Source organism: Pseudophryne corroboree, chromosome 4 (assembly GCF_028390025.1).
Source record: "Pseudophryne corroboree isolate aPseCor3 chromosome 4, aPseCor3.hap2, whole genome shotgun sequence".
NCBI lineage: Eukaryota > Metazoa > Chordata > Amphibia > Anura > Myobatrachidae > Pseudophryne > Pseudophryne corroboree.
Window position 1 is genome coordinate 41150499 of NC_086447.1, and position 14990 is coordinate 41165488.

Here is a 14990-nt window from a genome sequence, read left to right on the forward strand (position 1 = left end):
TGGGAACGCCTACGTTTTTCCTGACACTCCCAGAAAACGGACAGTTACCACCCCCAAATGTCCGCTTCCTGTCAATCAACCTGCGTTCGTCTAGCGATCAAAAAAGACGCAGGGATTTTTTGCAGTTTGGCATCGTGCCTCAGCATTACGATTCGTATGCATGCGCAGTTGTTCGATGATCGGCCGTTGTTCAATTTCGCAGAACAGCGATCAGGTCTGAATTAGGCCCACAGATACTTGGATAATCGACTATGGTTGCGCAGAAAGAATGCGTGAATTGAGACACAGGTGCCATGTTTTGTGCAGTTATACAGATGGATCCATGTTTATCTTGGCCTTTAATAGGATGAACTGAGACTGGGCAGTCTGGCTTAATCCCCTGCTGTAATGACTTAGGGGGTCATTCTGAGTTGATCGCTCGCTAGCTAGTTTTAGCAGCTGTGCAAACGCTATGCCGCCGCCCTCTGGGGAGTGTATTTTAGCTTAGCAGAAGTGCGAACGTATGTGCAGCCGAGCTATGCAAAAACAGTTTGTACAGTCTCAGAGTAGCTCTGAACCTACTCAGCGCTTGCGATCACTTCAGCCTATTCGTGTCCTGATTTGACGTCATACACCCGCCCAGCGAACGCCCAGCTACGCCTGCATTTTTTCAGACACGCATGCATTTTTGCAAACACTCCCTGAAAACGGTCAGTTGACACCCAGAAACGCCCCCTTCCTGTCAATCTTCTTGCGGCCGTCAGTGCGACTGAAAACTGCGCTAAAACCTGTGCAAAACAACAAATGCCTTTGTACCCGGACGTCGCACGTGCGCATTGCGGGGCATACGCATGCGCAGAAATGCAGATTTTTAGCCTGATCGCTGCGCTGCAAAAAACGGCAGCTAGCGATCAACTCGGAATGACCACCCCATATCTCCTGATGTATTGTTCTCTCTGTATTGTATTGCAGCTGAGAACAACAGATGAAAGGCTTATGTTAATAAACCATGGTGTGACTAGGCGCAGCAAAGAAGTCAAGATAAATGTGGACCCATCTGTAGGTTGTGACATATGCACACATTTCTGGGGCATTACTGGAGATCCTGGGAACTATTATTTGTATTCAGAACTGAGACTCGCTAATGGTAGCACTCACCCTCTATAAAACACACATCTATATGACACAAGGCTGAAGTATAGAATTAGTTATGTCATACAGTATGTCATCTGCACCCCTTCCTGTGGACAGCGTCCCCTTCCACTGTATACAGACAGCAGCAGGTACTAGATTCTAGTTGCGGGATGAGGCCATTCCTAACATTCTGCTAACAGCCAGCTAGATATAAAGGATCCTTTCCTGTAGAGATGTCACAAATTAAATATCAGTATTATATTTGCTGTCCATTTAGGAATCATAAATTTTCACACATTTATAAAGAAACCAAAGTGTTAATATCCTGGCAACTGCATCTTTTTCTATTGCTTGTATTTGTATGTACTGGGAAAGTCTGCAAGCTTTTCCTTATTCCCTGTCTGTCAGAATCCAAACACGCGTTGCCAATTTGGCCAACTCTACAATCAGAGATGACATTTTTCTCCTGTCTTGAAATCCCTGACGGAGCCTGTGAGAGCGGCCGGGGCTCCCAGATGTGCGGCATAAACAGCTTTCATCTCTGTGTATTAATAGCTTTAGGATCTCCTGTAATTTGCAAGCACCGACCCAGGGATTGGTGATCGCGGGAGCAGGGGCTTATTGTATAGTGCCGATTGCAGAACAGATACTGACAGACACATGACTGTAAACATTGACTTGTTCCTATATACTCAATTACTGTATGTATATTTTTATATGTGAGATAAACTCATTTTATACCATTTGAACATACTATAATGTGTGTCTTCTGTGCTTTTACACAGATCTTTGGGGGTCATTCCAAGTTGATCGCTAACTGCATTTGTTCGCAGTGCAGCGTTGAGGCAAAAAACAGCACTTCTGCGCGTGCAGTGCAATGCGCACGCACGACGTACTATTACAACTAATGTTGTAGTTTCACACAGGGTCTAGCGATGCTTTTCTGTCGCAGTGCTGACCGCAGAGTGATTGACAGGAAGGGGGCGTTTCTGGGTGTTAACTGACTGTTTTCAGGGAGTGTTCGGAAAAACGCAGGCATGCCAGGAAAAACGCAGGCGTGGCTTGCCGAACGCAGGGCGTGTTTGTGACATCAAAACAGGAACTGAACAGTGTGAAGTGATCGAAAGCGCTGAGTAGGTTTTGAGCTACTCTGAAACTGCACAAAAAAACTTTGTCGCCGCTCTGCGATCCTTTCGTTCGCACTTCTGCTAAGCTAAAATACACTCCCAGTGGGCGGCGGTATAGCGTTTGCACGGCTGCTAAAGACTGCTAGCGAGTGATCAACTTGGAATGACCACCTATGTGTTCTTCAGTTTCCCCTGTAATATCACTTGTGTAATATATTTACTATTTGTGTCCTTTATTTTTGCCAAGCAGAGTATTTCCCAGTTACATTGTGCCTATAACCTGCTGAGCTCTATATAACATGTTTAGTACATCCAAGAAATTCAGGACACCTTTACAGGACTGGTCGGAGCGAGATACAGCGAGACACAGTGGAACAGCCCACACAGCGATCCCAGGGAACATTCCTGTCTGCTACTTAATGATTGCCTGGCAATAAAGTGTAATGTGTAGGAAGACTTAATCGCTGATGACACTGCCAGCTCTCAGTACAGCACAGTATCAGCGATACAGGGGCCTGATTCAGAGATGTACCCTAATGCCATCACAGGTGTGAATTTGTATGCAGCTAATGTGTGAAAATATGCTAATGCTGCTGCCGCCTGGAAATGTGTTGAGATGCCCACCAGCAGCTTTGTAAATTTTGGCCCCACTTCCCATCATCTTCCACAAACGGTCCCTGACTGTCAATCACTTTGCAAACAAATTCTCTCTGCAAGATCATAATCACTCATCTGTGGCTGAAGCTGGCAGGAACTCGCACAATGGCCCTCATTCCGAGTTGTTCGCTCGCAAGCTGCTTTTAGCATCTTTGCACACGCTAAGCCGCCGCCTACTGGGAGTGAATCTTAGCTTATCAAAATTGCGAATGAAAGATTTGCAATATTGCGAAAAGACTTCTCTGTGCAGTTTCTGAGTAGCTCGAGACTTACTCTTCCAGTGCGATCAGTTCAGTGCTTGTCGTTCCTGGTTTGACATCACAAACACACCCAGCGTTCGCCCCAGACACTCCTCCGTTTCTCCAGCCACTCTCGCGTTTTTCCCAAAAACGGTAGCGTTTTTTCGCACACACCCATAAAACGGCCAGTTTCCGCCCAGAAACACCCACTTCCTGTCAATCACACTCCGATCACCAGAACGAAGAAAAAACCTCGAAATGTTGTGAGTAAAATACCTAACTGCATAGCAAATTTACTTGGCGCAGTCGCAGTGCGAACATTGCTCATGCGCAGTTAGCGGAAAATCGCTGCGATGCGAAGAAAATTACCGAGCGAACAACTCGGAATGACCACCCATGGCCATTCCAGGGTGTAAGGGATGTGCAGGGACTGATTCAGCACCAAGGACAGTGATCACTGTGCAGGAGACTGAGAGCTGGCAGTGACTCACACAATGGCCCTCATTCCGAGTTGATCGCTTGCTGCCATTGGGGGTCATTCCGACCCGATTGCTCACTGCAGTTTGTCACAGCGCAGCGTTCGGGTCGGAACTTCACATGCGCCAACACCGCAGTGCGCCGGCCCTTGGCAGCCGTAGTTGCCTAGCGATTGCCGCTGACGCTGAGACAGAGATGGTCACTGGGCGGGAGGGGGAGCAGTCCGGCCAACCCAGGTGTGGCCAGACTGTTGGGGGGGAAGGGCGGGGCAGGCCGCAGCGGCTGCGCGATGTCAAACGCAGCCGCTGCGGGACGGGGAGCGACGAGTAGCTCCCGGCCAGCACGCTAAAGCTGCGCTGGCCGGAAGCTACTCTTGAAGTGTAAAGGCATCAGCGCTTCTGCGGGGGGAGGGCCAGCACTGATCATAGCTGTGCTAAACTGAGCACAGCTACGATCAACTCGGAATGACCCCCATTGTTCGCTGAGTAGCAATCATTTTAAAAAATGGCTAAACTGCGCATGCGTATGCACCATTGCGTGGCATACGGGTACAAAGAGCATTGTGGTTTTGCACAGGTTCCAGCGACGCTTTCAGTCGCACATCTGATCGCAAGGAGATTGACAGGAAGTGGGAGTTTCTGGGTGGCAACTGACCATTTTCTGGGAATGTTTGGAAAAACGCAGGCTTGGCCGGGCGTTTGTTGGGCGGGTATCTGACGTCATTAACGCGTCACTTGTCGCAGCAATCATCGCACAGAATTAGTAATTACAGGGCTGGTCTTGTTCTGCACAAAATGTGTTTGCAGGTGCTCTGCTGCACGGGCGTTCATACTCCTGCACAGCGAAAATACACTCCCCGGTGGGCGGCGACTATTCGTTTACACGGCTGCTAAAAGTAGCTAGCGAGCAATCAACTCGGAATGAGGGCCCATGGCCATTACAGGGGGTATGGGATGTGCAGGGACTGAGTCAGCACCAAGGACAGCGGTCACTGTGCCGGAGGCTGAGAGCTGGCAGTAACACACACAATAGCCATTACAGGGAGTAAGGGATGTGCAGGGACTGAGTCAGCACCAAGGACAGCGGTCACTGTGCCGGAGGCTGAGAGCTGGCAGTGACACACACAATGGCCATTACAGGGAGTAAGGGATGTGCAGGGACTGAGCCAGCACCAAGGACAGCGGTCACTGTGCCGGAGGCTGAGAGCTGGCAGTAACACACACAGTGGCCATTACAGGGAGTAAGGGATGTGCAGGGACTGAGTCAGCACCAAGGACAGCGGTCACTGTGCCGGAGGCTGAGAGCTGGCAGTAACACACACAATGGCCATTACAGGGAGTATGGGATGTGCAGGGACTGAGTCAGCACCAAGGACAGCGGTCACTGTGCCGGAGGCTGAGAGCTGGCAGTAACACACACAGTGGCCATTACAGGGAGTATGGGATGTGCAGGGACTGAGTCAGCACCAAGGACAGCGGTCACTGTGCCGGAGGCTGAGAGCTGGCAGTGACACACACAATGGCCATTACAGGGAGTAAGGGATGTGCAGGGACTGAGTCAGCACCAAGGACAGCGGTCACTGTGCCGGAGGCTGAGAGCTGGCAGTAACACACACAATGGCCATTACAGGGAGTATGGGATGTGCAGGGACTGAGTCAGCACCAAGGACAGCGGTCACTGTGCCGGAGGCTGAGAGCTGGCAGTAACACACACAGTGGCCATTACAGGGAGTATGGGATGTGCAGGGACTGAGTCAGCACCAAGGACAGCGGTCACTGTGCCGGAGGCTGAGAGCTGGCAGTGACACACACAATGGCCATTACAGGGAGTAAGGGATGTGCAGGGACTGAGTCAGCACCAAGGACAGCGGTCACTGTGTCGGAGGCTGAGAGCTGGCAGTAACACAAACAATGGCCATTACAGGGAGTATGGGATGTGCAGGGACTGAGTCAGCACCAAGGACAGCGGTCACTGTGCCGGAGGCTGAGAGCTGGCAGTAACACACACAGTGGCCATTACAGGGAGTAAGGGATGTGCAGGGACTGAGTCAGCACCAAGGACAGCGGTCACTGTGCCGGAGGCTGAGAGCTGGCAGTAACACACACAATGGCCATTACAGGGAGTAAGGGATGTGCAGGGACTGAGTCAGCACCAAGGACAGCGGTCACTGTGCCGGAGGCTGAGAGCTGGCAGTAACACACACAGTGGCCATTACAGGGAGTATGGGATGTGCAGGGACTGAGTCAGCACCAAGGACAGCGGTCACTGTGCCGGAGGCTGAGAGCTGGCAGTGACACACACAATGGCCATTACAGGGAGTATGGGATGTGCAGGGACTAAGTCAGCACCAAGGACAGCGGTCACTGTGCCGGAGGCTGAGAGCTGGCAGTGACACACACAATGGCCATTACAGGGAGTATGGGATGTGCAGGGACTGAGTCAGCACCAAGGACAGCGGTCACTGTGCCGGAGGATGAGAGCTGGCAGTGACACACACAATGGCCATTACAGGGAGTATGGGATGTGCAGGGACTGAGTCAGCACCAAGGACAGCGATCACTGTGCCGGAGGCTGAGAGCTGGCAGTAACACACACAGTGGCCATTACAGGGAGTAAGGGATGTGCAGGGACTGAGTCAGCAACAAGGACAGCGGTCACTGTGCCGGAGGATGAGAGCTGGCAGTGACACACACAATGGCCATTACAGGGAGTATGGGATGTGCAGGGACTGAGTCAGCACCAAGGACAGCGATCACTGTGCCGGAGGCTGAGAGCTGGCAGTGACACACACAATGGTCATTACAGGGAGTATGGGATGTGCAGGGACTGAGTCAGCACCAAGGACAGCGGTCACTGTGCCGGAGGCTGAGAGCTGGCAGTAACACACACAGTGGCCATTACAGGGAGTAAGGGATGTGCAGGGACTGAGTCAGCACCAAGGACAGCGGTCACTGTGCCGGAGGCTGAGAGCTGGCAGTAACACACACAGTGGCCATTACAGGGAGTATGGGATGTGCAGGGACTGAGTCAGCACCAAGGACAGCGATCACTGTGCCGGAGTCTGAGAGCTGGCAGTGACACACACAATGGCCATTACAGGGAGTAAGGGATGTGCAGGGACTGAGTCAGCACCAAGGACAGCGGTCACTGTGCCGGAGGCTGAGAGCTGGCAGTGACACACACAATGGCCATTACATGGAGTAAGGGATGTGCAGGGACTGAGTCAGCACCAAGGACAGCGGTCACTGTGCCGGAGGCTGAGAGCTGGCAGTGACACACACAATGGCCATTACAGGGGGTAAGGGATGTGCAGGGACTGAGTCAGCACCAAGGACAGCGGTCACTGTGTCGGAGGCTGAGAGCTGGCAGTAACACACACAGTGGCCATTACAGGGAGTAAGGGATGTGCAGGGACTGAGTCAGCACCAAGGACAGCGGTCACTGTGCCGGAGGCTGAGAGCTGGCAGTAATACACACAGTGGCCATTACAAGGAGTATGGGATGTGCAGGGACTGAGTCAGCACCAAGGACAGCGGTCACTGTGCCGGAGGCTGAGAGCTGGCAGTAACACACACAGTGGCCATTACAAGGAGTATGGGATGTGCAGGGACTGAGTCAGCACCAAGGACAGCGGTCACTGTGCCGGAGGCTGAGAGCTGGCAGTAACACACACAGTGGCCATTACAGGGAGTAAGGGATGTGCAGGGACTGAGTCAGCACCAAGGACAGCGGTCACTGTGCCGGAGGCTGAGAGCTGGCAGTAACACACACAGTGGCCATTACAGGGAGTAAGGGATGTGCAGGGACTGAGTCAGCACCAAGGACAGCGGTCACTGTGCCGGAGGCTGAGAGCTGGCAGTGACACACACAATGGCCATTACAGGGAGTATGGGATGTGCAGGGACTGAGTCAGCACCAAGGACAGCGGTCACTGTGCCGGAGGCTGAGAGCTGGCAGTGACACACACAATGGCCATTACAGGGAATAAGGGATGTGCAGGGACTGAGTCAGCACCAAGGAAAGCGGTCACTGTGTCGGAGGCTGAGAGCTGGCAGTAACACACACAATGGCCATTACAGGGAGTAAGGGATGTGCAGGGACTGAGTCAGCACCAAGGACAGCGATCACTGTGCCGGAGGCTGAGAGCTGGCAGTGACACACACAATGGTCATTACAGGGAGTATGGGATGTGCAGGGACTGAGTCAGCACCAAGGACAGCGGTCACTGTGCCGGAGGCTGAGAGCTGGCAGTAACACACACAATGGCCATTACAGGGAGTATGGGATGTGCAGGGACTGAGTCAGCACCAAGGACAGCGGTCACTGTGCCGGAGGCTGAGAGCTGGCAGTAACACACACAGTGGCCATTACAGGGAGTATGGGATGTGCAGGGACTGAGTCAGCACCAAGGACAGCGGTCACTGTGCCGGAGGCTGAGAGCTGGCAGTAACACACACAGTGGCCATTACAGGGAGTATGGGATGTGCAGGGACTGAGTCAGCACCAAGGACAGCGGTCACTGTGCCGGAGGCTGAGAGCTGGCAGTAACACACACAGTGGCCATTACAGGGAGTAAGGGATGTGCAGGGACTGAGTCAGCACCAAGGACAGCGGTCACTGTGTCGGAGGCTGAGAGCTGGCAGTAACACAAACAATGGCCATTACAGGGAGTATGGGATGTGCAGGGACTGAGTCAGCACCAAGGACAGCGGTCACTGTGCCGGAGGCTGAGAGCTGGCAGTAACACACACAGTGGCCATTACAGGGAGTAAGGGATGTGCAGGGACTGAGTCAGCACCAAGGACAGCGGTCACTGTGCCGGAGGCTGAGAGCTGGCAGTAACACACACAATGGCCATTACAGGGAGTAAGGGATGTGCAGGGACTGAGTCAGCACCAAGGACAGCGGTCACTGTGCCGGAGGCTGAGAGCTGGCAGTAACACACACAGTGGCCATTACAGGGAGTATGGGATGTGCAGGGACTGAGTCAGCACCAAGGACAGCGGTCACTGTGCCGGAGGCTGAGAGCTGGCAGTGACACACACAATGGCCATTACAGGGAGTATGGGATGTGCAGGGACTAAGTCAGCACCAAGGACAGCGGTCACTGTGCCGGAGGCTGAGAGCTGGCAGTGACACACACAATGGCCATTACAGGGAGTATGGGATGTGCAGGGACTGAGTCAGCACCAAGGACAGCGGTCACTGTGCCGGAGGCTGAGAGCTGGCAGTAACACACACAGTGGCCATTACAGGGAGTATGGGATGTGCAGGGACTGAGTCAGCACCAAGGACAGCGGTCACTGTGCCGGAGGCTGAGAGCTGGCAGTGACACACACAATGGCCATTACAGGGAGTAAGGGATGTGCAGGGACTGAGTCAGCACCAAGGACAGCGGTCACTGTGTCGGAGGCTGAGAGCTGGCAGTAACACAAACAATGGCCATTACAGGGAGTATGGGATGTGCAGGGACTGAGTCAGCACCAAGGACAGCGGTCACTGTGCCGGAGGCTGAGAGCTGGCAGTAACACACACAGTGGCCATTACAGGGAGTAAGGGATGTGCAGGGACTGAGTCAGCACCAAGGACAGCGGTCACTGTGCCGGAGGCTGAGAGCTGGCAGTAACACACACAATGGCCATTACAGGGAGTAAGGGATGTGCAGGGACTGAGTCAGCACCAAGGACAGCGGTCACTGTGCCGGAGGCTGAGAGCTGGCAGTAACACACACAGTGGCCATTACAGGGAGTATGGGATGTGCAGGGACTGAGTCAGCACCAAGGACAGCGGTCACTGTGCCGGAGGCTGAGAGCTGGCAGTGACACACACAATGGCCATTACAGGGAGTAAGGGATGTGCAGGGACTGAGTCAGCACCAAGGACAGCGGTCACTGTGTCGGAGGCTGAGAGCTGGCAGTAACACAAACAATGGCCATTACAGGGAGTATGGGATGTGCAGGGACTGAGTCAGCACCAAGGACAGCGGTCACTGTGCCGGAGGCTGAGAGCTGGCAGTAACACACACAGTGGCCATTACAGGGAGTAAGGGATGTGCAGGGACTGAGTCAGCACCAAGGACAGCGGTCACTGTGCCGGAGGCTGAGAGCTGGCAGTAACACACACAATGGCCATTACAGGGAGTAAGGGATGTGCAGGGACTGAGTCAGCACCAAGGACAGCGGTCACTGTGCCGGAGGCTGAGAGCTGGCAGTAACACACACAGTGGCCATTACAGGGAGTATGGGATGTGCAGGGACTGAGTCAGCACCAAGGACAGCGGTCACTGTGCCGGAGGCTGAGAGCTGGCAGTGACACACACAATGGCCATTACAGGGAGTATGGGATGTGCAGGGACTAAGTCAGCACCAAGGACAGCGGTCACTGTGCCGGAGGCTGAGAGCTGGCAGTGACACACACAATGGCCATTACAGGGAGTATGGGATGTGCAGGGACTGAGTCAGCACCAAGGACAGCGGTCACTGTGCCGGAGGATGAGAGCTGGCAGTGACACACACAATGGCCATTACAGGGAGTATGGGATGTGCAGGGACTGAGTCAGCACCAAGGACAGCGATCACTGTGCCGGAGGCTGAGAGCTGGCAGTAACACACACAGTGGCCATTACAGGGAGTAAGGGATGTGCAGGGACTGAGTCAGCACCAAGGACAGCGGTCACTGTGCCGGAGGATGAGAGCTGGCAGTGACACACACAATGGCCATTACAGGGAGTATGGGATGTGCAGGGACTGAGTCAGCACCAAGGACAGCGATCACTGTGCCGGAGGCTGAGAGCTGGCAGTGACACACACAATGGTCATTACAGGGAGTATGGGATGTGCAGGGACTGAGTCAGCACCAAGGACAGCGGTCACTGTGCCGGAGGCTGAGAGCTGGCAGTAACACACACAGTGGCCATTACAGGGAGTAAGGGATGTGCAGGGACTGAGTCAGCACCAAGGACAGCGGTCACTGTGCCGGAGGCTGAGAGCTGGCAGTAACACACACAGTGGCCATTACAGGGAGTATGGGATGTGCAGGGACTGAGTCAGCACCAAGGACAGCGATCACTGTGCCGGAGTCTGAGAGCTGGCAGTGACACACACAATGGCCATTACAGGGAGTAAGGGATGTGCAGGGACTGAGTCAGCACCAAGGACAGCGGTCACTGTGCCGGAGGCTGAGAGCTGGCAGTGACACACACAATGGCCATTACATGGAGTAAGGGATGTGCAGGGACTGAGTCAGCACCAAGGACAGCGGTCACTGTGCCGGAGGCTGAGAGCTGGCAGTGACACACACAATGGCCATTACAGGGAGTAAGGGATGTGCAGGGACTGAGTCAGCACCAAGGACAGCGGTCACTGTGCCGGAGGCTGAGAGCTGGCAGTAACACACACAGTGGCCATTACAGGGAGTAAGGGATGTGCAGGGACTGAGTCAGCACCAAGGACAGCGGTCACTGTGCCGGAGGCTGAGAGCTGGCAGTAATACACACAGTGGCCATTACAAGGAGTATGGGATGTGCAGGGACTGAGTCAGCACCAAGGACAGCGGTCACTGTGCCGGAGGCTGAGAGCTGGCAGTAACACACACAGTGGCCATTACAAGGAGTATGGGATGTGCAGGGACTGAGTCAGCACCAAGGACAGCGGTCACTGTGCCGGAGGCTGAGAGCTGGCAGTAACACACACAGTGGCCATTACAGGGAGTAAGGGATGTGCAGGGACTGAGTCAGCACCAAGGACAGCGGTCACTGTGCCGGAGGCTGAGAGCTGGCAGTAACACACACAGTGGCCATTACAGGGAGTAAGGGATGTGCAGGGACTGAGTCAGCACCAAGGACAGCGGTCACTGTGCCGGAGGCTGAGAGCTGGCAGTGACACACACAATGGCCATTACAGGGAGTATGGGATGTGCAGGGACTGAGTCAGCACCAAGGACAGCGGTCACTGTGCCGGAGGCTGAGAGCTGGCAGTGACACACACAATGGCCATTACAGGGAATAAGGGATGTGCAGGGACTGAGTCAGCACCAAGGAAAGCGGTCACTGTGTCGGAGGCTGAGAGCTGGCAGTAACACACACAATGGCCATTACAGGGAGTAAGGGATGTGCAGGGACTGAGTCAGCACCAAGGACAGCGATCACTGTGCCGGAGGCTGAGAGCTGGCAGTGACACACACAATGGTCATTACAGGGAGTATGGGATGTGCAGGGACTGAGTCAGCACCAAGGACAGCGGTCACTGTGCCGGAGGCTGAGAGCTGGCAGTAACACACACAATGGCCATTACAGGGAGTATGGGATGTGCAGGGACTGAGTCAGCACCAAGGACAGCGGTCACTGTGCCGGAGGCTGAGAGCTGGCAGTAACACACACAGTGGCCATTACAGGGAGTATGGGATGTGCAGGGACTGAGTCAGCACCAAGGACAGCGGTCACTGTGCCGGAGGCTGAGAGCTGGCAGTAACACACACAGTGGCCATTACAGGGAGTATGGGATGTGCAGGGACTGAGTCAGCACCAAGGACAGCGGTCACTGTGCCGGAGGCTGAGAGCTGGCAGTGACACACACAATGGCCATTACAGGGAGTAAGGGATGTGCAGGGACTGAGTCAGCACCAAGGACAGCGGTCACTGTGTCGGAGGCTGAGAGCTGGCAGTAACACAAACAATGGCCATTACAGGGAGTATGGGATGTGCAGGGACTGAGTCAGCACCAAGGACAGCGGTCACTGTGCCGGAGGCTGAGAGCTGGCAGTAACACACACAATGGCCATTACAGGGAGTAAGGGATGTGCAGGGACTGAGTCAGCACCAAGGACAGCGGTCACTGTGCCGGAGGCTGAGAGCTGGCAGTAACACACACAGTGGCCATTACAGGGAGTATGGGATGTGCAGGGACTGAGTCAGCACCAAGGACAGCGGTCACTGTGCCGGAGGCTGAGAGCTGGCAGTAACACACACAGTGGCCATTACAGGGAGTATGGGATGTGCAGGGACTGAGTCAGCACCAAGGACAGCGGTCACTGTGCCGGAGGCTGAGAGCTGGCAGTGACACACACAATGGCCATTACAGGGAGTATGGGATGTGCAGGGACTAAGTCAGCACCAAGGACAGCGGTCACTGTGCCGGAGGCTGAGAGCTGGCAGTGACACACACAATGGCCATTACAGGGAGTATGGGATGTGCAGGGACTGAGTCAGCACCAAGGACAGCGGTCACTGTGCCGGAGGATGAGAGCTGGCAGTGACACACACAGTGGCCATTACAGGGAGTATGGGATGTGCAGGGACTGAGTCAGCACCAAGGACAGCGATCACTGTGCCGGAGGCTGAGAGCTGGCAGTAACACACACAGTGGCCATTACAGGGAGTAAGGGATGTGCAGGGACTGAGTCAGCACCAAGGACAGCGGTCACTGTGCCGGAGGATGAGAGCTGGCAGTGACACACACAATGGCCATTACAGGGAGTATGGGATGTGCAGGGACTGAGTCAGCACCAAGGACAGCGATCACTGTGCCGGAGGCTGAGAGCTGGCAGTGACACACACAATGGTCATTACAGGGAGTATGGGATGTGCAGGGACTGAGTCAGCACCAAGGACAGCGGTCACTGTGCCGGAGGCTGAGAGCTGGCAGTAACACACACAGTGGCCATTACAGGGAGTAAGGGATGTGCAGGGACTGAGTCAGCACCAAGGACAGCGGTCACTGTGCCGGAGGCTGAGAGCTGGCAGTAACACACACAGTGGCCATTACAGGGAGTATGGGATGTGCAGGGACTGAGTCAGCACCAAGGACAGCGATCACTGTGCCGGAGTCTGAGAGCTGGCAGTGACACACACAATGGCCATTACAGGGAGTAAGGGATGTGCAGGGACTGAGTCAGCACCAAGGACAGCGGTCACTGTGCCGGAGGCTGAGAGCTGGCAGTGACACACACAATGGCCATTACATGGAGTAAGGGATGTGCAGGGACTGAGTCAGCACCAAGGACAGCTGTCACTGTGCCGGAGGCTGAGAGCTGGCAGTGACACACACAGTGGCCATTACAGGGAGTAAGGGATGTGCAGGGACTGAGTCAGCACCAAGGACAGCGGTCACTGTGTCGGAGGCTGAGAGCTGGCAGTAACACACACAGTGGCCATTACAGGGAGTAAGGGATGTGCAGGGACTGAGTCAGCACCAAGGACAGCGGTCACTGTGCCGGAGGCTGAGGGCTGGCAGTAATACACACAGTGGCCATTACAAGGAGTATGGGATGTGCAGGGACTGAGTCAGCACCAAGGACAGCGGTCACTGTGCCGGAGGCTGAGAGCTGGCAGTAACACACACAGTGGCCATTACAGGGAGTAAGGGATGTGCAGGGACTGAGTCAGCACCAAGGACAGCGGTCACTGTGTCGGAGGCTGAGAGCTGGCAGTAACACAAACAATGGCCATTACAGGGAGTATGGGATGTGCAGGGACTGAGTCAGCACCAAGGACAGCGGTCACTGTGCCGGAGGCTGAGAGCTGGCAGTAACACACACAGTGGCCATTACAGGGAGTAAGGGATGTGCAGGGACTGAGTCAGCACCAAGGACAGCGGTCACTGTGCCGGAGGCTGAGAGCTGGCAGTAACACACACAATGGCCATTACAGGGAGTAAGGGATGTGCAGGGACTGAGTCAGCACCAAGGACAGCGGTCACTGTGCCGGAGGCTGAGAGCTGGCAGTAACACACACAGTGGCCATTACAGGGAGTATGGGATGTGCAGGGACTGAGTCAGCACCAAGGACAGCGGTCACTGTGCCGGAGGCTGAGAGCTGGCAGTGACACACACAATGGCCATTACAGGGAGTATGGGATGTGCAGGGACTAAGTCAGCACCAAGGACAGCGGTCACTGTGCCGGAGGCTGAGAGCTGGCAGTGACACACACAATGGCCATTACAGGGAGTATGGGATGTGCAGGGACTGAGTCAGCACCAAGGACAGCGGTCACTGTGCCGGAGGATGAGAGCTGGCAGTGACACACACAATGGCCATTACAGGGAGTATGGGATGTGCAGGGACTGAGTCAGCACCAAGGACAGCGATCACTGTGCCGGAGGCTGAGAGCTGGCAGTAACACACACAGTGGCCATTACAGGGAGTAAGGGATGTGCAGGGACTGAGTCAGCACCAAGGACAGCGGTCACTGTGCCGGAGGATGAGAGCTGGCAGTGACACACACAATGGCCATTACAGGGAGTATGGGATGTGCAGGGACTGAGTCAGCACCAAGGACAGCGATCACTGTGCCGGAGGCTGAGAGCTGGCAGTGACACACACAATGGTCATTACAGGGAGTATGGGATGTGCAGGGACTGAGTCAGCACCAAGGACAGCGGT

General features: G+C 54.7%; 1 protein-coding gene across 24 annotated transcripts in view; it reads right to left on the reverse strand.

Annotated features, from left to right (window-relative positions):
* Nucleotides 1-14990, reverse strand: part of OTOF (otoferlin) — a 516469-nt gene that overhangs the window by 124605 nt on the left and 376874 nt on the right. The gene's annotated exons all lie outside the window — the stretch shown is intronic.